A 21,275-nucleotide genomic window follows, 5' to 3' on the forward strand; every position below is an offset into this window, starting at 1 on the left:
CGAAGTTGGTAATAAAGTCTCCTCTTTCATTCCTGATTTTAGTTGAGTGTTCTTTTCTCAGTCAGTATAGCTAAAAGTTTGTCAGTTTTTGTTGATCTTTGCCAATAATCTACATTTGGTTTCAATTTTCTTTACTGTTTTTCTATTTTGTTTCGTTTATTCCTGCTCTAATCTTCATTATTTCCTTCCTTCTGCTTGCTTTGGGTTTAGTTTGCTATTCCTTTGCTAATTTCCTAAGATTGAATATTAGGTAATTGAGATCTTCTTTCCTTTCCTCTTGAGTACTACTTTAGCTACATCTCATACATTTTGATATGTTGTATTTTCATTTATTTTCTAATTTCCATTATGGTTTTTTTATTTGATTATTGGTTATTTAGGAGTACACTGCTGCTGCTGCTGCTAAGTCACTTCAGTCATGTCCGACTCTGTGTGATCCCATAGATGGCAGCCCACCAGGCTTCCCCGTCCCTGGGATTCTCCAGGCAAGAACACTGGAGTGGGTTGCCATTTCCTTCTCTAATGCATGCAAGTGAAAAGTGAAAGGGAAGTCGCTCAGTCATGTCCGACTCTTAGCAACCCCATGGACTACAGCCTACCAGGCTCCTCCATCCATGGGATTTTCCAGGCAAGAGTACTGGAGTGGGGTGCCATTGCCTTCTCCGAGGAGTACACTAAATAATACTAATTAAACACTAACAATGTGTTTAATTTCCACATATTTGTGAATCTCCTAAATCTTCTTCTGTTATTTATTTCTAATTTTTTTTCATTGTGGTTGATTTGTATGACTTCCAATTCTTTTACATGTGTGGAAATGTGTTTTTGCAGTCCAGTGTATGGCCTATCTTAAATGTTCCATGTGCACTTGACATGAATGTGTATTTTGCTCTTGTTGGGTAGAATGTTCTATAGATGTATGATAGATCTAGTTGGTTTACAGTGTTGTTCAAGCCTTTTATGCAAGAGTGATTTTTCAGAGGTCCTTACGCCACCAACTCTGGAAATAATTTTCCACTACAGTTACTTTAACAGAAAATAACTTTAGGATGACGCTCTCAAACAAAGAATTTTCTTTAGGTTGACAACATCAGTATTAATAAAACAATTTACTTAGCTTGTATTTGTCAGTCAAAGCTATAATCTTGTCTTTGATTACTTCTACAAAATGATGTAGTTTGAAAATACTAGTGAAAAAGTTTTTTTTTCTGGGCAATCTTTCAAACTATACTTAAGAAGTCAAATTATTTTCCTGGTGGTACTTACTACCAAAGGCTATGATTGGGTCTTTGAAAAAACCATGAAGATAACAAAGTAATAAGAAAACATGAGAGGCTGAATTTCATTGGGATTTTGTTGTCCAGAGGATGTCTGACAATTTCTGCAGAGATTTCTGTATGTCTTCACCGGATGGCACTACCAGTACCGAGTGGGTCGAGGCTGGGGATGCTGCTAAATATCCTATAATGCACAGGACAGGCCCCACAAGAGAAAAAGATTTGGTCCGGCATGCCAATGGTACTAAGACTGAGTAACATTGCTCACAGATTAAATCCAATTTGTTGAGATCAAAATGGAGGAATTATTTAAATTATATTACTATAAACATCATACATTTTTTTTCATCATGCACATTTTAAGTGCCTTGATTTTGTTTCATGGAGGAAAGGACACCAGAGGCATGGAGAGGTAGCATTTCCTTAAGGACTGAAAGGAACTAGAATATTGATCAGCTACTCTTTCTCTGCAAAGCGGTAAGTACTTAGAATACCTTTAATAAAGTAATTTTGTTTTAGGTTTCATAGACTTGGTAAAGGTATTTAGGATTTTAGATTTTTAAAATATATACATATATATATATGTATTTTCCTGGTAGCTATGTATAGCACGTAGGATCTTAGTTCCCCCACCAAGGATTGAACCCACACTCCCTGCAGTGAAAGCCTGGAATCTTAACCACTGGACCACCAGGGAAGTCCCCTAGGATTTTAGATTTTTTTTGTCTAATAGGTAGCTCTCATTTTCTAAAATCCATTGGTATATATGCTCCATGAGGGCAAAGACTGTTTAGTATTTTATCAGGTATTCTGCTTTCTAGTTCTTTCTTGTGATCTAGAATAGGAGTCAGCAAACCTTTTCTATAAATGGTAAGATAAGAGATATCTTCACCTTTGCAGAATATATAATTCACATTACAACTGCCCAGGTAGGGTCTTCAGTTGGTCTTGTAATTGGCTGTTGTTTATTTATATGAAAACTACTGCTGTCTATATTTGATTTTACCACCAGAAATGTACTAAAATTCCAGATCATTTGTAACAGTTTTTTAGTTCATGCTGTTGGGTTTTCTAGCAATAATTTATATCATTATATATACAATAAATATATAAAATTATACATATAATTTTATCCATGAGAAATAATAACTTTACCTCATCTTTCCCAATTTTTATACCTTTTGATTTCTCTAGTCTAATTGTTTTGGCTAAAAATTTTAAAATAATAACAACAACGGTAATAAAAACTATCCTTTGTCCAGATTTTAATGGGAAAAGCTTCTACCATTTTCCCATAAATCGTAATAGTGACTTTTCTGTTAAATTCCATCATGGTAAGAAAGTAAATTAATCAATTCCTATTTTATTAATAGTTCATTTAAAATTGTGAATATATGTTTCATTTATCAAATGCCTTCTCTATTAAAAAAGGATTATGTCATTTTCTTTTGATTTGTTAACCTGCCAATCTCCAGTTTACTTAGTCTTTCAAACAGATTTTTCAGTTCAGTTCAGTTCAGTTCAGTCGCTCAGTCATGTCCGACTCTTTGCCACCCCATGAATCGCAGCACGCCAGGCCTCCCTGTCCATCACCAACTCCCGGAGTTCACTCAGACTCACGTCCATGGAGTCAGTGATGCCATCCGGCCATCTCATCCTCTGTCGTCCCCTTCTCCTCCTGCCCCCAATCCCTCCCAGCATCAGACTCTTTTTCCAATGAGTCAACTCTTTGCATGAGGTGGGCAAAGTACTGGAGTTTTAGCTTTAGCATCATTCCTTCCAAAGAACACCCAGGACTGATCTCCTTTAGAATGGACTGGTTGGATCTCCTTGCAGTCCAAGGGACTCTCAAGAGTCTTCTCCAACACCACAGTTCAAAAGCGTCAATTCTTCAGCGCTCAGCTTTCTTCACAGTCCAACTCTCACATCCATACACGACTACTGGAAAAACCATAGCCTTGACTAGACAGACCTTTGTTGGCAAAGTAATGTCTCTGCTTTTGAATATGCTATCTAGGTTGGTCATAACTTTCCTTCCAAGGAGTAAGCGTCTTTTAATTTCATGGCTGCAGTCACCATCTGCAGTGATTTTGGAGCCCCAAAAGATGAAGTCTGACACTGTTTCCACTGTTTCCCCATCTATTTCCCATGAAGTGATGAGACCAGATGCCATGATCTTAGTAGGCTGGGGTTGGCCACCAGAGAAAGCCCCATGAGATTTAGAAGTTAAGAAGTTAAGCAGCACAGGGCAGCAAAGGAGACACAGACTTAAAAAACCGACTTTTGCAATGAACATTTATAACAGCTAGGACATGGAAGCACCCTAGATGTCCTTCAGCAGAGGAATGGATAAGGAAATCATGGTACATGTACACAATGGAATATTACTCAGCTATAAAAATGAACACATTAAAAAAAAATGAACACATTAAAAAAAAATGAACACATTTGAATCGATTCTAATGAGGTGGATCAAACTGGAGCCTATTGTACAGAGTGAAGTAAGTCAGAAGGAGAAACACAAATACTGCATATTAACGTATATATATGGAATTTAGAAAGATGGTTATGACGATCCTATATGCAGGGCAGCAAGAGACTTAAAGAACAGATTTTTGGACTCTGTTGGAGAAGGTGAGGGTGGGATGATTTGAGAGAATAGCACTGAAACATCTATATTACCATATGTAAAACAGATGACCAGGGCAAGTTCGGTGCATGAAGCAGGGCACTCAAAACTGATGCTCTGGAACAACCCGGAGGAAAAGGGTGGGAAGGGAGGTGGGGCGGGGGGGGTGCGGTTCAGGATGGTGGGACACATGTGTACCTGTCACTGATTCATGTCGATGTATGGCAAAAACCAGCACAATATTGTAAAGTAATTATCCCCAAATTGAAATAAATACATAAATTATATATAAAAACAACAACAGACTTTTGGGCCCCAGTGGCCTGGCCCAGCCCGCGACGGCTCTTTGCATTAGTCAGGGGGCGGCTGCCCAGAGCCACCACCGGGGGATGGGGGTGTGGGGGAAGGGGGTGGGGGAGGAGAGGGATGGGTAGGGAGGGACGGCGTGGGGTGGGGGAGAGGGAGGGGCAGCATGGGGTGGTAGGGGGGAGGGGGTGGCCGAGCCTTCCTGGAGAGACGGAAGTGGTTGTGGAGCAATCCCGGCGGCAGTGGCGGGCACAGGAAGCGGAAGCCGCCTGGGATCTTCAGTCATGGAGGAGTTTCGCACCGAGGAGATGCAGACCGCCGTGTCCTGCTACCTCAAAAGCCGGCAGTACAGGGGCGCAGATGGCCCACCGAAGCAAGGCCTGCGACTGTCACAGAGCGTCCAGGATATGGCTACCAGCCTCGCAGTCCAGTCAGAATCTGGTTGTGCCAACACAGTGTCTGCAGCCCCTTGCCAGGCAGACCCCCAGCAATATGAAGTACAGTTCGGACGGCTGCGGGATTTTCTCATGGACTCTGACTCCCAGCATAGCCACGAACTGATGCCTCTCCTCTACCCTCTCTTTGTCTACCTCCATCTCGACCTGGTCCAGAACAGTCCAAAGAGCACAGCGGAAAGCTTTTACAGCCACTTTCATGGAATGTTTCTCCAGAACGCCAGCCAGAAGGACGTCATAGAGCAGCTCCAGACCACCCAGACCATCCAAGACATCCTGTCTAACTTCCGGCTGCGGGCCTTCCTGGACAACAAGTACGTGGTTCGTCTGCCAGAAGACTGCTACAACTACCTTCTCTGCTACCTCCAGAGTGACAACAACACCGCGCTGTGCAGAGTCCTTACCTGGCACATCCACCTGGATGTGCAGCCCACCGAGAGGGTGGACTACCAGCTCTATGCCAGCGGTGGCTGCTCCAGCGGCGAGGGCAGCTGCTCCAGTGGCGAGGGTGGCTCCTCCAGAGGCCAGGGCAGCGGCCTGGAGCCCACCGACCTGCCCATGTACATCCTGCAGAAAGAGGAGGATCTGGACTTCCTTCAGGAGACCATCAAGAGCGTCCAGGATGGCCCCCCTTCCCTCATCACCATCTACTCCTACGCCTTCTACAACACTGAGCAGCTGCTGAACACGGCGGAGGCCTCCCCGGACAACAAGCTGCTCGCCACGGGCCTTAACAACTCCAGTATAAAACTGTGGAGTCTGACTTCCAAGTTTAAATCCAAGCCCCATCAAATAGACGTGTCCCACATCCACTTGATTAATGATACCCTCGAGGTCGACGAGGAGGACAGGACAGCCACGGAGAGGAAGGTTCTCCTGGGACACTGTGGGCCAGTATACAGCACCAGGTTCCTCCCGGACAGCTCGGCGCTGCTCTCCTGCTCTGAAGACACGTCCATCAGGTACTGGGACCTGGAGAGCTTCACTAACACCGTGCTGTACCAGGGCCACGCCTACCCTGTGTGGGACCTGGACATCAGCCCGCACAGCCTGTTCTTTGCCAGCGCATCCTACGACCACACGGCGCGGCTGTGGTCGTTTGATCGGACATACCCACTGCGAATCTACGCTGGGCACTTGGCGGGTGTGGACTGTGTCAAGTTCCACCCCAATTCAAACTATTTAGCCACGGGCTCGACAGACAAGACGGTGCGGCTTTGGAGTGCCCAGCAGGGGAACTCGGTGAGACTCTTCACAGGCCACTGCGGCCCCGTGCGCTGTCTGGCCTTTTCCCCCAACGGTCAGTACCTGGTGTCGGCGGGCGAGGACCAGCTGCTGAAGCTGTGGGACCTGGCATCTGGGACCCTCTACAAAGACCTACATGGCCACACGGATGACATCACCAGCGTCACCTTCAGCCTGGACAGCAGCGTGATCGCGTCAGCATCCATGGATAACTCTGTGCGTATCTGGGACATCAAGAGCAAGCACAACAGCACGCCCGCCGATGGCTCGTCCAGTGAGCTCCTGGGCGTCTACACCGGCCAGATGAGCACTGTGCTGAATGTGCAGTTCATGGCTGGCAGCCGCCTGCTGGTGACCGGAATCAGAGAAGAAAATCAGGAACACTGATTTGTACCTTTGAGGTAACGGACTGGGCAGTGCGAAGGGTTCCAGACAGCAAGTCTTGGACAGACAGATGGAATCACTGACTGTAAGACTCCCCTTGTCCCCCCTTGCCCCACAGATGTCCCAAGGCCACCACCCTCCATTCAGCCCCCAGGTGTGGAAGGACAGGGGGAGGCAGGGTGGTAACGGGGAACAAACGGGAGATCAGAAATCCCGGAGATGCCGCTGTGTCCTCCAGCGGCCCCTTCCTGTCTTTGGCACCAAGGTGTCCTCGCCTTGCCAGGGCTGCACTTGTCTGGAGGATGTTTGCCAGATGCCCTTGCCAGGAGCAGTGCTGCAGGGTTACTGGGTGGAAGGGACTCCATCCCGGTAGGAATGCAGGGGTGGGATGTGGGAAGGGAGCAGGGTCATCCTGGCAAATGCCTTTCCTTTTCCCTGATTAGAGAGAACAGGGCTTTTTTTAATGATTACTGTTATAATTATTCTTGAGAAGAAACCTAGCACTGGCAGAGGGGGCCTTTGCTGCTCTCATCTTTCAGGTTTTACTCCTGGCACTGGCTGTGACACTTGGAATTTAGAGGTTCAGGGAAGTCACAGAACTTGGTTGCATAGTGTATTGGGAGAAAGGGAAAATTTCTGGGTGACAGATCACTCCGGATGACATGTTTCAGGAAGGGGGTGGGTGGGTTTGATTGAGAAAGTTGGGCTCTTGCAGCAGGGGTGGGAAAGAAAGATTCTTTTCGTGTCTGCACTTCTATTAGCAATTCTCTCTCTTGAAAGGACAGATTGTGGTAAAGAAATGAAAATACTTAGAAGTGAGAAGTCAAAAGATAAAATTAGAAAATGTCAAATTTCCAAATGATTCTGAGGTGTGGCTTTTCCAACATCTTTTCCTGAGATGGTCCCGCCCACCTTCTGCTGTGCAATAGCAGTTTAATGAACAGTCTGTGAAACACGTGCATACAAACACATGCATTGAAAACTACATTCTGGGGATGAAGCAACTTCTAATTTGTGGGAAAAGGATTAAATATTTCTGTTTTCTGAAAATAGTTATTTTGTATTTTGTTTTTTATTAAAATATATTTAGCTTCCAAAAAAGTACAGACTTTTGGACTCTGGGAGAAGGCAAGGGTGGGATGATTTGAGAGAATAGCATTGAAACATGTATATTAGGGTGGGATGATTTGAGAGAATAGCATTGAAACATGTATATTACCATATGTAAAATAGATGACCAGTGCAAGTTCAATGCATGAAGTAGGGCACTCAAAGTCAGTGCTCTGGGACAACCCAGAGGGATGGGGTAGGGAGGGAAGTGGAGGGGGGTTCAGGATTGGGGGGACACATGTATACCTGTGGCCCATTCATGTCGATGTATGGCAAAAACCATCACAATATTATAAAGCTATTATCCTCCAATTTAAATAAATTAATCTTTTTTAAAAAGAAGTTAAGCAGCAGCTATTTTAGCTGCTATATTTACAGCCTGCCGGGGTCCAGCCCCGGGTGATCCAGGATATTTGAAGGAGAGATGGCATCGGCGACCTATTTATTTAAATATTCATCAAAGATATAAAGAGTAATAGAATGAGGATAACTCAGTGAGGAAATTCAGTGGAGAAAAGCGGCTGAAATAAGGATAGCTCAGTGAGGAAATTCAGTGGAGAAAAGAGGCTGAATAATTCAGCCAGAAGGTGAGAGAAAGAACGACATGGGGAGACCAAGTTTCAGTGAACAAGGCCCGCACTTTATTTTTCAAAGTAGTTTTTATACCTTAAGTTATGCATAGAGGATAATGGGGGAAGGGGTAGAGTCATGCAGTAAGCCAGGCTTTCTTCCTGCAAACTTATCATATGCAAAAGTTTAGGTGATTTGCATCATCTTCTGGCCCGGAGGCCTGTTAACATTTCAAGACCCTTTCTTCAGAAAACTTATTTTTCTCTAAAGGTGATTAGTCAGGCGCCACCCTCCAAAAGCATTAAAGTTGCATTCCTATAGGGCAAAGGTGTGGTGGGTTATAACAAGAAAAAGAATTAACTCAAGGGTCCAAGGTTACAAACATTAAAGCTACTACTTATACCAATTATATTAATCAATACACTGCCAGGGACACAGCAGGTAAGGGATATGGAGACTTAGCAGCAAACATTGGCCCAACAAGTGAAAAACTCTTCACCAATACAATTTCTAATCAGTCTATTAACTGCTCAAAGGAATCTGTATTTAGACAGTTTAGAACATCTCATGCTTCTCACAGTTGGGAGGCTCTGAGCAATCACATGTGGCCGGAAAAACCTATTCAGGCAGGCTAGAGGACTTCCAAAGGAGTTTGTAGGTTGAAACACTATCACACCCAGGAACTTTATTAACTGGAGCTATAAGTTAACTCTTTTTTCAGAGAGAGGTAGTGGGGGACAGCCCCCCGTAAAGTCAGAGGTGTAGGTGAGAGCACAAAGCAGAAAGCAGGCAGACTCTGGTTTGGGGGGTAGATGCTCGAGAATTTCCAGGGGGACTCCTGAGGCTCCATCCCACCTTTGCGTATGCCGAGCCTCCTTCCTCATGACCTTTGCCACGGGCGGAGTTCCTCAGGCTGGCTCCTGGCAGTGATAGACTTCCAGTTGAGCTATTCCAGATCCTGAAAGATTATGCTGTGAAAGTGCTGCATTCAATATGCCATATGCCGGGAGATGGCTCCCGGCAACAGCCCTGCTGTAGAGTACCAGGAGAGCTGCCACTGATCTGCTGGTTCACCTTGTTGGCCAGGGGCAGTACTCAGTGCTTTGGGTAGCCTTCAGAAGCTGGTTTTGCCATGGCACTGCATCTCCTGACAGCTTCCATCCTTAGCTTCTCTGGGACAAGCACACATGCAGTGCCATGGCAAAACCAGCTTCTCCTGAAGGCTGCCCACAGCACTGAGGCTGGAGGTCCAGCTTCTCATTTGTCTTTGGTCTCATCTATGCCCAGCTCACCTCCAATTACTGGTCTGGCTGAACTGCCAGCTCAACACTAGATGCAGAGAAAATAGCCTTACATGACCTGCTCCACCATCCCCACAATAAGCCCCATAGTAAACCCTTTATGTTATGCATGGTGTTTTTCCTTCTCTATTGAACTCTGATTATTCTCCTAGAAATTATTTCACCCATTCTCATTAATGACTTCAGCAAGTCTGCTGGTACAATCTTATTTGGTACAGAATCATTGAAATTTTATATATTTTATGTCCTAAGTTACACATTAATTTTAAAATGTGACTGAATCAACTTGAAGAATATCTCTTTGTTTCTTAAGTGCTAGTGAATTATATTTTTCTGAGGGAAAATGGTCTCCTGAATGGAAGCCACTGAAATTGTTTGTGATGTATACTGACTCAGCAATTCTAATAATCAGATTTCAGTCAAATCACTACATGGGTGTCCTGGGAGACCTTTGGTCAATGTGGAAGTTTTAATTGTTCTGGATTGGACAGAGGAGCCTGGTGGGCTGTGGTCCATAGGGTAACAAAGAGTCAAGACACTGCTGAAGCTACTTAGCACACATGCCTTGACTTAACCATTTAATACACAATTAGTGATTTTTCCACTCTTAGGGAAACAGATAGGACTGGAAATTGGGACTTTTTTCTTTTCTACTTAAGTATGTCACACTGTGTCCATGTTCCTAAAAACAGTTTTATGCACTGTAATGACTGAAACATGTACTGCTTAAATATTTCTGTGAACGATTTCTCTCAGCTCAGAGGTGATGCCAGCTTGCTATAATGTCATATTTTTGCATTTGGCTGATGATGTATTTCTGTCACCTACAATTTGAGGAATTCATCCTCTTATGGGAAAAACCTGGGTTCATCAATTTCCAGCATGTCTCAAGCTCAGCATGATAAAGATTTGGAGCCAGATAATTCTTTGTTGGGTGGACTGTTTAGTAACATCCCAGGCGTATGCCCACTAGATCCCAGTAGCAGCCCCACCTTGAGTCACCCTAAGTTCTGACAACAAAAACTATCTTCAGACTTTGTTCCATGTGCCCTAGCAGGGAGCGGGGAGGAGGAGAATCACCCTGTCTGATTACCACTGAGCATTTTGATTCAGACACACTTGGACATGGGTTAGGGAGAGAAGAAATCTCACAAGTGGAAGCTGTAAGTCATGGCAGGCACCATATGAATAACTTTATCCCTCTGTATTCAACGGGGATGGGTTCTAGGACCCTTGAAGATACCAAAATCCATGGATGCTCAATCCCTTACGTGAATAGTGTAGTACTTGTAGAATTTGGGCTTCCCTGGTGGCTCAGATGGTAAAGCACCTGTCTGCAATGTGGGAGACCTGGGTTTGATCCCTGGGTTGGGAAGATCCCTTGGAGAAGGAAATGGCAGCCCACTCCAGAACACGTGCTTGAAAAATCCCATGGATGGAGGAGCCTGGCAGGCTATAGTCCATGGGGTCGCAAAGAGTTGGACACGACTGAGCAACTTCATTTCACTTACACACAACCTTTCATATGCTTTTTTTAATTTTAATTTTTAATTAGAGGATAATTACAATACTGTGATGGTTTCTGCCATACATCAACATGAATTGGCCAGCCATATACTTTAAATCACATCTAGATTACTCATAATACCTAATACTATGTAAATACCATGTAAATAGTTGCTGGTGTGTGGCAAATCCAGTTTTACTTTTCTGGAATTGGTTCTACTTTTTTTTTCTGAGTATTTTTGATTTGCAGTTAGTTGATTCTGCAAATGCAGGACCCAGGGATCCAGAGGGCTGAGTATAATGCTTAACACTGTTTGGGGAAGAGAATAAGAGATTCTCTAGGGACCCCTCTGCAAAGTCAAGGGTATGATCTTCATCACTGCCAAATGATGGGCCAGAATGGAGTAGGATACCATCTTGCTTAAGTAGCAGAATATATTAATATATGATTCTTTCTCTGGCTCTGTCTCAGCTTCCCTGGGGAAATAAGTAAATTTGAGCCTGTGCTGTGCTGTGCTTAGTCGTTCAGTTGTGTCCGACTCTTTGCGACCCCATGGACTGTAGCCCGCCAGGCTCCTCTGTCCATGAGATTCTCCAGGCAAGAATACTGGAGTGGGTTGCCATGCCCTCCTCCAGGGGATCTTCCCAACCCATGGATGGAACCCAGGTCTACCTGCATTGCAGGAGGATTCTTTACCATCTGGGTCACCAGGGAAACCCCAAGTTTTTGTCTGAGGGTTGCTAATTATATTCACTGACTTCATGATAGGTATCACAATAGAAAAGTAGTCAGTTGGTCAACTACGTATAAAAAAACGAAACTAGGACACTTTCTAACACCATACACAAAAAGAAACTCGAAATGGATGAAAGACCTAAATGTAAGACCAGAAACTATAAAACTCTTAGGGGAAAACATAGGCAGAACACTCTCCGACATAAACCACAGCAAGATCCTCTATGACTCACCTTCCAGAATAATGGAAATAAAAATAAACAAATCAGACCTAATTAAACTTAAAAGCTTTTGCACAATGAAGGAAACTATAAGCAAGGTGAAAAGAGAGCCCTCAGAATGGGAGAAAATAATAGCAAATGAAACAACTGACAAAGAATCTCCAAAATATACAAGCAGCTCATTCAGCTATCAATACCAGAAAAGTGAACAATCCAATCAAAAAGTGGGCAAAAGACCTAAACAGACATTTCTCCAAAGAAGACATACAGATGGCTAATAAACACACTGAAAGATGCTCAACATCACTCATTATTAGAGAAATGCAAATCAAAACGACGAGGTATCATCTCACACCAGTCAGAATGGCCATCATCAAAAAGTCTATAAACAATAAATGCTGGAGAGGGTGTAGAGAAAGGGGAACCCTCTCTTACGTTGTTGGTGGGAATGCAAACTGGTACGGCCACTATGGAGGACAGTGTGGAGATTCCTTAAAAAACTGGGAACAGAATTGCCGTACACCCCAGCAATCCCGCTGCTGGACATACACCCCGAGAAAACCAGAATTGAAAGAGACACATGTACCCCAGTGTTCACTGCAGCACTGTTTACAATAGCTAGGACATGGAAGCAACCTAGATGTCCATTGGCAGATGAATGGATAAGGAAGTTGTGGTACATATATACAATGTAATATTACTTGCCTATAAAAAGGAGCACATTTGAGTCAGTTCTAATGAGGTGTATGAACAGAGTGAAGTAAATCAGAAAGAGAAAGACGAATACTGTATATTAACAATGATGGTACTGACGATTCTACATGCAGGGCAGCAAAGGAGACCCAGAGGTAAAGAACAGACTTTTGGACTCTGGAAAAGGAGAGGGTGGGATGATTTGAGAGAATAGCATTGGAACATATACACTACCATATGTAAAACAGATGACCAGTGTGAGATCAGTGCATGAAGCAGAACACCCACAGCTGGTGCTCTGGGACAACTTGGAGGGATAGGGTGAGGAGGGAGGTGGGAAGGGGGTTCAGGATGGGGGGACACATGTATACCTATGGCCCATTCATGTTGATGTACGGCAGAAACCATCACAATATTGTAAAGTAATTATCCTCTAATTAAATTAATGAAAAAAAAATCACCAGTTATACAGTAAATAAGCAAAAAATATTACTTCTGGACTTCAGTTTCCAGTAATACAGTAGGCAAAATCTTTCAGATTGACCCTCCTGCTGAGAAAAATTTAAAATACTGGATTAAAAAAGTTATTAAAAGAGCTGATAGCAGGCAAGAAAGACAGGGAAACATAGGTAATAAGATGGAAACCCAGAGAGGTAAGTAGTGTACCAAAGCAGCCTTTGACATTGAGAGTAGTGGCCAAATTGATGTGAACTTGAACTTCAGTGTCACACTTCTCTGGGGCATGATACAGGAGAAGAAACCAAGGGCCTGCCTAAAAGGCAGAGTCTACACAAAGTTCTCATCATAACACTGGGAACCCAAAGGGTTCTTAAGTCTTAAGGAACTGCAATGAAAATTGCTCTCTAAATCTTTGTACTGAGAAGAGAGAGAGGAGATTCCCTCAGGAAGATGTAATAATAAGCTGCCCCTTTGGAGCCTGCTGCTGCTGCTGCTAAGTCGCTTCAGTCGTGTCCGACTCTGTGCGACCCCATAGACGGCAGCCCACCAGGCTCCCCCGTCTCTGGGATTCTCCAGGCAAGAACACTGGAGTGGGTTGTCATTTCCTTCTCCAATGCAGGAAAGTGAAAAGTGAAAGTGAAGTTGCTCAGTCGTGTCCAACTCTTAGCGACCCCACGGACTGCAGCCTACCAGGCTCCTCCACCCATGGGATTTACCAGGCAACAGTACTGGAGTGGGTTGCCATTGCCTTCTCCGCTGCTTTGGAGTGTAGACAGCCCAAATTCACATTTCTTATAACACATATGGGTGTTCAACAAAACCTGAAACCAATAATCTAGTAGTTTTAGACAGGCTGGATAAGTACCTACAGCTGACAGATGAGAGCAAAAGCCAATTCTCTCTACACAAGGATCTCTACTCCAAATATCCAAGAATTCCAGCAAATAAAATTTTTAAAGGAATACAAGCAAGAGGCAAAATAAATCATGAAAAAGAAGGCAGGAAAGTACGGTACCATGAGTGAGAATTTGTAGAAAAAAATAAGAGCAAGGAGAAATAGACCTATAAAGATTTCACATATTAGACTATAAAACAGCTTATAAAAATTAAATAACGAATAACTTTAAACATACATGCAGGGAACAAGAAATTGTGAAAAATAGCCATACAGATTTGAAACAGAACTTTTAGAGGAGTTAAAAATAAATAACTCAAAAGGGGACTTTGGAATATTTATCAGAAGAAATTAATCAGAATGCATGAGAGAGACAAAAGTAAGGAAAATGTGAAAGAGAGGTTATAAGATACATAGAATAGCATGAGAAAACTAATCAGAATTATAGATAGCAAAGAGAAAGCAAACAGGCACAGGTAATATCTGAACACACAGTACAATAAAATAAAGTCAGAGGACATAATTCAGTCAACATGAATTCATAATTCATGTTCACAGGACATGTTCATTCCAGAATATAAATACAAAATATCAAATAAGAAACATTGAGTTTAATCCAGAAACATAAGACTGCTCTAGTATTTAGAAATCAAACAATAACAAGAAACATGGAAATATGTCAACTCAGTAATTGCAGAAAAAGCATTTGAAAAAACCCCCACACCATTCATAGTATAAAAACAAGTACTCCAAATCTTTAAGAAACATCAGCATAGGAGGGACTACCTTAACCTGATAAGAGCAACTATTATGTTAAAATATATGAAACTGCTGTTTTTGTAAGTCAGAAATGGTCAAATGCCACCAATTTTTATATTTTTCAATCTAATACGAAATGTTACAACAAACATCATAGTCAATGAGGACATCCTAAAAGCCCTCTCTCTGATACAAGGTGAGGGGCTCACTCATCACTTTCATTTAATACTGTGCTGATGTCTTGATCAAGGCATTAGGGCATGAAAGAGAAACATAAGGCAAATTGGAAAGAAAGAGATCAAGTATCATTATTCACAGGGGATGTGATTTATGTTTCTAAAAAAAGCCTAAACTATGCACGTATAAACCAAAACCAATAGGAGAGTTTAACAACACTGCATGCCAAGTTACTTCAGTTGTGTCCGACTCTCTGTGATCCTGCCTGGCTCCTCTGTCCATGGGCTTCTCCAGGCAAAAGTACCGGAGTGGGGTGCCATGCCCTCCTCCAGGGAATCTTCCGAGCCAGGGATCAAACCCGCGTCTCTTATATCTCCTGCGTTGGCATGCAGGTTCTTTACCACTAGTGGCACCTGGGAAGTCCATTAATAAGATTACTAGACTATATGTATATACACATATATCTCACATATTTTTTTATCAATTAAAAAATAGACTGGGATGGGGAACTTCCCTGTTGGTCCAGTGGTTAAGACTTCCCCTTCCAAAGCAGAGGGTACAGGTTCAATCCCTGGTCAGGAAGCTATGATCTCTCATGCCCCACGGCCAAAAAACCAAAAAACAAAACAGAAGCAATACTGTAACAAACTCAATAAAGACTGTAAAAATGATTCACTTCAAAAAATCTTTAAAAAAAATTTGGAGGGCATGAGATTCCCATATACGTGCTTAATCATTCAGTCGTGTTCAACTCTTTGTGACCCCATGGACTGTAGCCCGCCAGGCTCCTCTGTCCATGGGGATTCTCATGATGTGCTCTGCATATAAGTTAAACAAGCAGGGTGACAGTATACAGCCTTGACGTACTCCGTTTCCTATTTGGAACCAGTCTGTTGTTCCATGTCCAGTTCTAACTGTTGCTTCCTGACCTGCATACAGATTTCTCAAGAGGCAGGTCAGGTGGTCTGGTATTCCCATCTTTTTAAGAATTTTCCACAGTTTGTTGTGGTCCACACAGTCAAAGGCTTTGGCATAGTCAATAAAACAGATGTTTTTCTGGAACTCTGTTGCTTTTTCGATGATCTGACGGATGTTGGCAATTTGATCTCTGGTTCCTCTGCCTTTTCTAAATCCAGATTGAACATCTGGAAGTTCACAGTTCACGTATTGCTGAAGTCTGGCTTGGAGAATTTTGAGCATTCCTTTACTAGCATGTGAGATGAGTGCAATTGTGTGGTAGTTTGAGCATTCTTTGGCATTGCCTTTCTTTGGGATTGGAATAAAAACTGACCTTTTCCAGTCCTGTGGCCACTGCTGGGTTTTCCAAATTTGCTGGCATATTGAGTGCAGCACTTTCACAGCATCATCTTTTAGGATTTGAAATAGCTCAACTGGAATTCCATCACCTCCACTAGCTTTGTTTGTAGTGATGCTTCCTAAGGCCCACTTGACTTCGTATTCCAGGATGTCCGGCTCTAGGTGAGTGATCACACCATTGTGATTATCTGGGTCGTGAATATCTTTTTTGTATAGTTCTGTGTATTCTTGCCACCTCTTGTTAATGGCTTCTCCTTCTGTTAGGTCCATACCATTTCTGTCCTTTATTGTGCCCATCTTTGCATGAAATGTTCCCTTGGTATCTCTAATTTTCTTGAAGAGATCTCTAGTCTTTCCCATTGTCTTGTTTTCCTCAATTTCTTTGCACTGATCACTGAGGAAGTCTTTCTTATCTCTCCTTGCTATTCTCTGGAACTCTGCATTCAAATGGGCATATCTTTCCTCTTCCCCTTTGCCTTTTGCTTCTCTTCTATTCACAGCTATTTGTAAGGCCTCTTGAGACAACCATTTTGCCTTTTTGCATTTCTTTTTCTTGGGGATGGTCTTGACCACGTCCTCCTGAACAGTGTTACAAAGCCCTGTCCATAGTTCTTCAGGGACTCTGTCTATCAGATCTAATCCCTTGAATCTCTTTGTCACTTCCACTGTATAATCGTAAGGGATTTGATTTAGGTCATACCTGAATAGTCTAGTGGTTTTCCCTACTTTTTTCAATTTAAGTCTGAATTTGGCCACCTGATGCGAAGAACTGACTCACTGGAAAAGACCCTAGTGCCGGGAAAGATTGAAGGTGGGAGGAGAAGGGGACAACAGAGGATGAGATGGTTCGATGGCATCACTGACTCAGTGGATGTAAGCTTGAGTAAACTCCATGAGTTGGTGATGGACAGGGAGGCCTGGCGTGCTGCAGTCCATGGGGTCACAAAGAGCTGGACATGACTGAGCGACTGAACTGAACTGAACCCCAAAGAGGACTATCTTGAATAAGTACATCACCAGCCAAACCCCGTTTCCACCCCTCCGGGTTCCTTTGTTTTAGAGATCTTGGTTGATTTCAATAACTGACCACTTGTACTCTTGTCTTCCTGTGCTTTACATTCCCCCTAGCCCTCAAAACCCTAGGCCTCCAACCTCGACCCCAATAAAAGCAGGTATTCCGTGTAATTTCCAGGTCCTGTAAGTAATAAAACTTAATTTTTTCAGCGCTTTCTGATGGTTACTGCTGAAGGGCATCTTGCTGTCATAATAAAACCCCCAAGGGCCAGTCCGCCCACAGCACTGGTTACTGATAGGCTGAGACTGGCACAAAACAAAACGCTCTACAGCAATGAAGATGAACAAACTAGAAGTGTGTGCTTCAACACAGGTGAATATCACAAACGTAGTAGAGAGCAAAGTAGAGAGTCACAGACGATTACCTACAATACTTGGCCAGGTTTAGTCAGGAAGTTCATTTGACTTTTTCTGTAACATGGAAAAACCCAAGCAAGCTTTCTGGCCAACCCAATAGTTCCACTCAGACTTCAAAAGCAGGCAAAAGTGGGCAAAGGATTAAATTCTTCAGGAATACATTCAAAGTTGGGAAAAAGAAAAGCAAGAAACAAGTCACACAAGATTCAAATAGCAGTTACTTCTGGGGTGGTGTCTTAGCTCAAAAAACAAAACCTCTATCACTCACTGCTCTGAAGGCTGCAAGGTCTGAGATCAAGGTACAAGAAGAGGTGGTTCTCAGTGAGGGCTGTTTTCTCATCATGTCCTCACAAAGTGGAGAGAGGGCCAGCTCTTCTCCTCTTCTTTTAAGGCTACCAATCCATTAAGAGACTTCCCAGGTGGCACAGTAGTAAAGAACCTGCCTGCCAATGCAAGAGACTCAGGTTCGATCCCTGGGTTGGAAAGATTCTCTGGAGAAGGAACTGGCAACCCACTTCAGTATTCTTGCCTGGAGAATCCCATGGACAGAGGAGCCTGGTGGGCTGCAGTCCATGGGGTCGCAGAGAGTTGGACACTACTGAAGCAACGTAGCACACATGCACACAATCCCATCATGAGGGCTCCACCCTCAAGACCTAATTACTTTCCCTAAGGCCTCACCTCCAAATACCATGACTTTCAGTCTTCAACATATGAATTTTGGGGGCACAGTTATTCAATCCATAGCAGGTAGGAAGGGCTATGCCATCAGGAAAGGACCACTGGGGGTTGCTGAAGTATTGGCAATGTTTTATTTCTTAAGCTACAAGTGGCACACTGGCATTCACGTAATTATTCTTTAAACTCTACATACATATTTTATATGCTTTTCTATATGAAATATAGATTTCAGAGTTAAAAAAAGGAGTGATATCAAAGTCCCTCCGGCTAATCTCAATCAATGCATTGATGTCTTGAAATTTATGACTCTGTTTATTAATATTAACTGAGAAAAGAAAGGCACTCCTGATTTTCTCAAGCTCCTGTTTTCCCCGGCTAGTGTTATGATTAAGAGTTCTCAATCCTCGGAGAACCTAAAGGCCAAAAGATACTAAGAGGGCTGACAGCAGGGGCAGGTCTGGTTGCTGCTGCTGCTAAGTCGCTTCAGTCGTGTCCGACTCTGTGCGACCTCACAGACGGCAGCCCACCAGGCTCCCCCGTCCCTGGGATTCTCCAGGCAAGAACACTGGAGTGGGTTGCCATTTCCTTCTCCAATGCATGAAAGTGAAAAGTGAAAGTGAAGTCGCTCAGTCGTGTCCGACTCTTAGCGACCCCATGGACTGTAGCCTACCAGGCTCCTCCATCCATGGGATTTTCCAGGCAAGAGTACTGGAGTGGGGTGCCATCGCTTCCTCTGCAGGTCTGGTTAGGACCCCGCAGATATATATTCTCCCTCTACTGATCTGGGTTCTCAATAAGGGCGAGCAGTCCTGCAAGGGTGATATCCTCAACTCATATACTTACAGCTTTTAGAGAGCAGGGGTGGTTCACTGGGGGACCGCGCCAGTCTGTACGAACAGAGTTTAGGTCCAAATGACTAAGGTGGTGAACACAGGCCCAGAAGGAAAGGGATTCCAAGGCTCTCAACCCAGATGATTTGGAGAAATGTGTAGACATCCTCAGATGGCACAGAAAAAATATAAAGCCCAATATGGGTTTCTTCACAATAAACAATATCCTCTGCCAGTCACCATGGGCTTCCCAGGTGGCATTAGTGGTAAAGAACCTGCCTGCCAATGTAGGGGACATAAGAGATGCAGGTTCCATCCCTGGGTGGGGAAGATCCCCTGGAGGAGGGCATGGCAACCCACTCCAGTATTCTTGCCTGGAGAATCTCATTGACAGAGGATGGGTGGGCTACAGTCAATTGGGGCACAAAGAGTCAGATACAACTGGAGCAACTTAGCCACGAGCGCACACCAATGACCACAAGTTGAATATGCATAGGATTCACTAGGGTATCTGGTAAAATTGCGGCACAATAGATGTGAGGCCCAGCATGAGAGTCTGCATTTTCAACTAGCTACCAGTTGAGAGCGACAGGGCTGGCCCACTGAGCATATTTTAAGTAGCAATATCCTGGAAACCACCCCCCAAGAGTGGACACACCAACAGACTGTTCTAGCAAACAGCACACTGGTGAGTCTGAGCTAGTCTAATCCCTCTGACAGGCTTTGAGGTGGGAGGGACACCCTGAGAGACACAGTCGGTAGGTGTCAGGGTTGACAAGTGATCTCAGCTCTGGAAAGGGGGCTGTGCTTTTATAAATTCATCTGTATAATACTGAACAGAGTTCAGCCCATATTCAAGAGACATGACTCCTGCTTTTGTGTGTCTTCTTGACAACACATAATCCCATTTCTCTTGTATCAGAAAGCATTGTTTTTTAATATTGAACCCAGTGAACAGGAAGCTTCTCTGCATCATGTGTTACAGGATATGCCTGTGTGAGTCACCTGCCTTCCAGCAGAAGGGCATGATGAACCTCTGCTCATTCACGTCATCTCTGAAGATAATTAGTTTTCATTTTCCCAAAGCTTGATGACTGTGTAGGAACACAAGTCATGACACTTTGCTTTAACTTCCTCATTCTTGGGATGTGGGGTTGTATCTGGGCATTCTCTGGGGTATCTTCCAACTCCAAGAATCCACAACTCTAAGAGAATATTAAATTCTTCATGCTACAATCTGTGCATGCAATAGAACTTTCTTTTCTAACATGGTAGGCAGCATGCTTACAAAGACACATTTCAGAGTTTCTAATAGGAAGAATCACCTGGGCTTTGGGTGGAGCTTTGAGCAATTAACATGGACAGATCTGAAATGTGCCATGTAATCCAGGGACACTAGAGACACAGAGTCTACTTCAGGCACGAAAGTGAATCATGACTTTTAGCGATTTAAAGCACTGACACTTTCAGAGAGCACTTACAATTTAACAGGGAGTTGTAAGTGCTATACGGCAGGGGAAATGGTGCGCCTTCCTCCAGGATGGTCCCATGGTTACACATCCCCTGCAATCCGCAGCCCCCAGACCTGGGTGCCAATGCGCCCCTCCAGGAACTGGCTGACTATACCTGGTGGGCATGCCTGGTTACCCCTTCTCACCTAGGGTGCAGGGAGCATGGACAGCCCCCACTTGCTGCCAGCTGTTTTGTCGTTTCTTTGCTGCTTTCCTGGTCTCTGATGGTTAGGATTATCCCAGAAAACAGAGGCTCTCAAACTTTGGTATTCAAGCCCTAAGGAGAAAAATTTGGAATAACTGTCAAAATTATTAAGATACATTGGTCTCTGGTTCCACGATTCTACGTTTAGGATTTTTTTTTCCCCTGGAGTAACACTTGTCCATACATGAAATTATATATGTTATTCACTGTAACAATGTTCATAACAGCAAAATAATGGAAACAACTTCAATGTTCATCAGTGATAGACTGGACAAATAAATTAGAAGATACTCTATAGGTGTAAGAAAGAAGGAGGAAGAACTTTATATAATGATATGGAAAGATTGCCAAGATAGGTGTGAGGTGAAGTAAGCAAGGGACCAAACAATGCCTATAATATTAAAGTGAAAGTGAAAGTCACTCAGTCATGTCCGACTCTTTGCGACCCCATGGACTATTCAGTCCATGGAATTCCCCAGGCCAGAATGCTGGAGTGAGTAGCTGTTCCCTTCTCCAGGGAACCTTCCCAACCCTGGGATCAAACCCAGGTCTCCCACACTGCAGGTGATTCTTTACC

General features: G+C 43.6%; 1 pseudogene; it reads left to right on the forward strand.

The window, feature by feature from the left end:
* Nucleotides 1-4,326: 4,326 nt before the first annotated feature.
* Nucleotides 4,327-6,653, forward strand: LOC524817 (TATA-box binding protein associated factor 5 like pseudogene; annotated as a pseudogene).
* Nucleotides 6,654-21,275: the final 14,622 nt, after the last annotated feature.

Source organism: Bos taurus, chromosome X (genome assembly GCF_002263795.3).
Source record: "Bos taurus isolate L1 Dominette 01449 registration number 42190680 breed Hereford chromosome X, ARS-UCD2.0, whole genome shotgun sequence".
Taxonomy (NCBI): Eukaryota; Metazoa; Chordata; class Mammalia; order Artiodactyla; family Bovidae; genus Bos; species Bos taurus.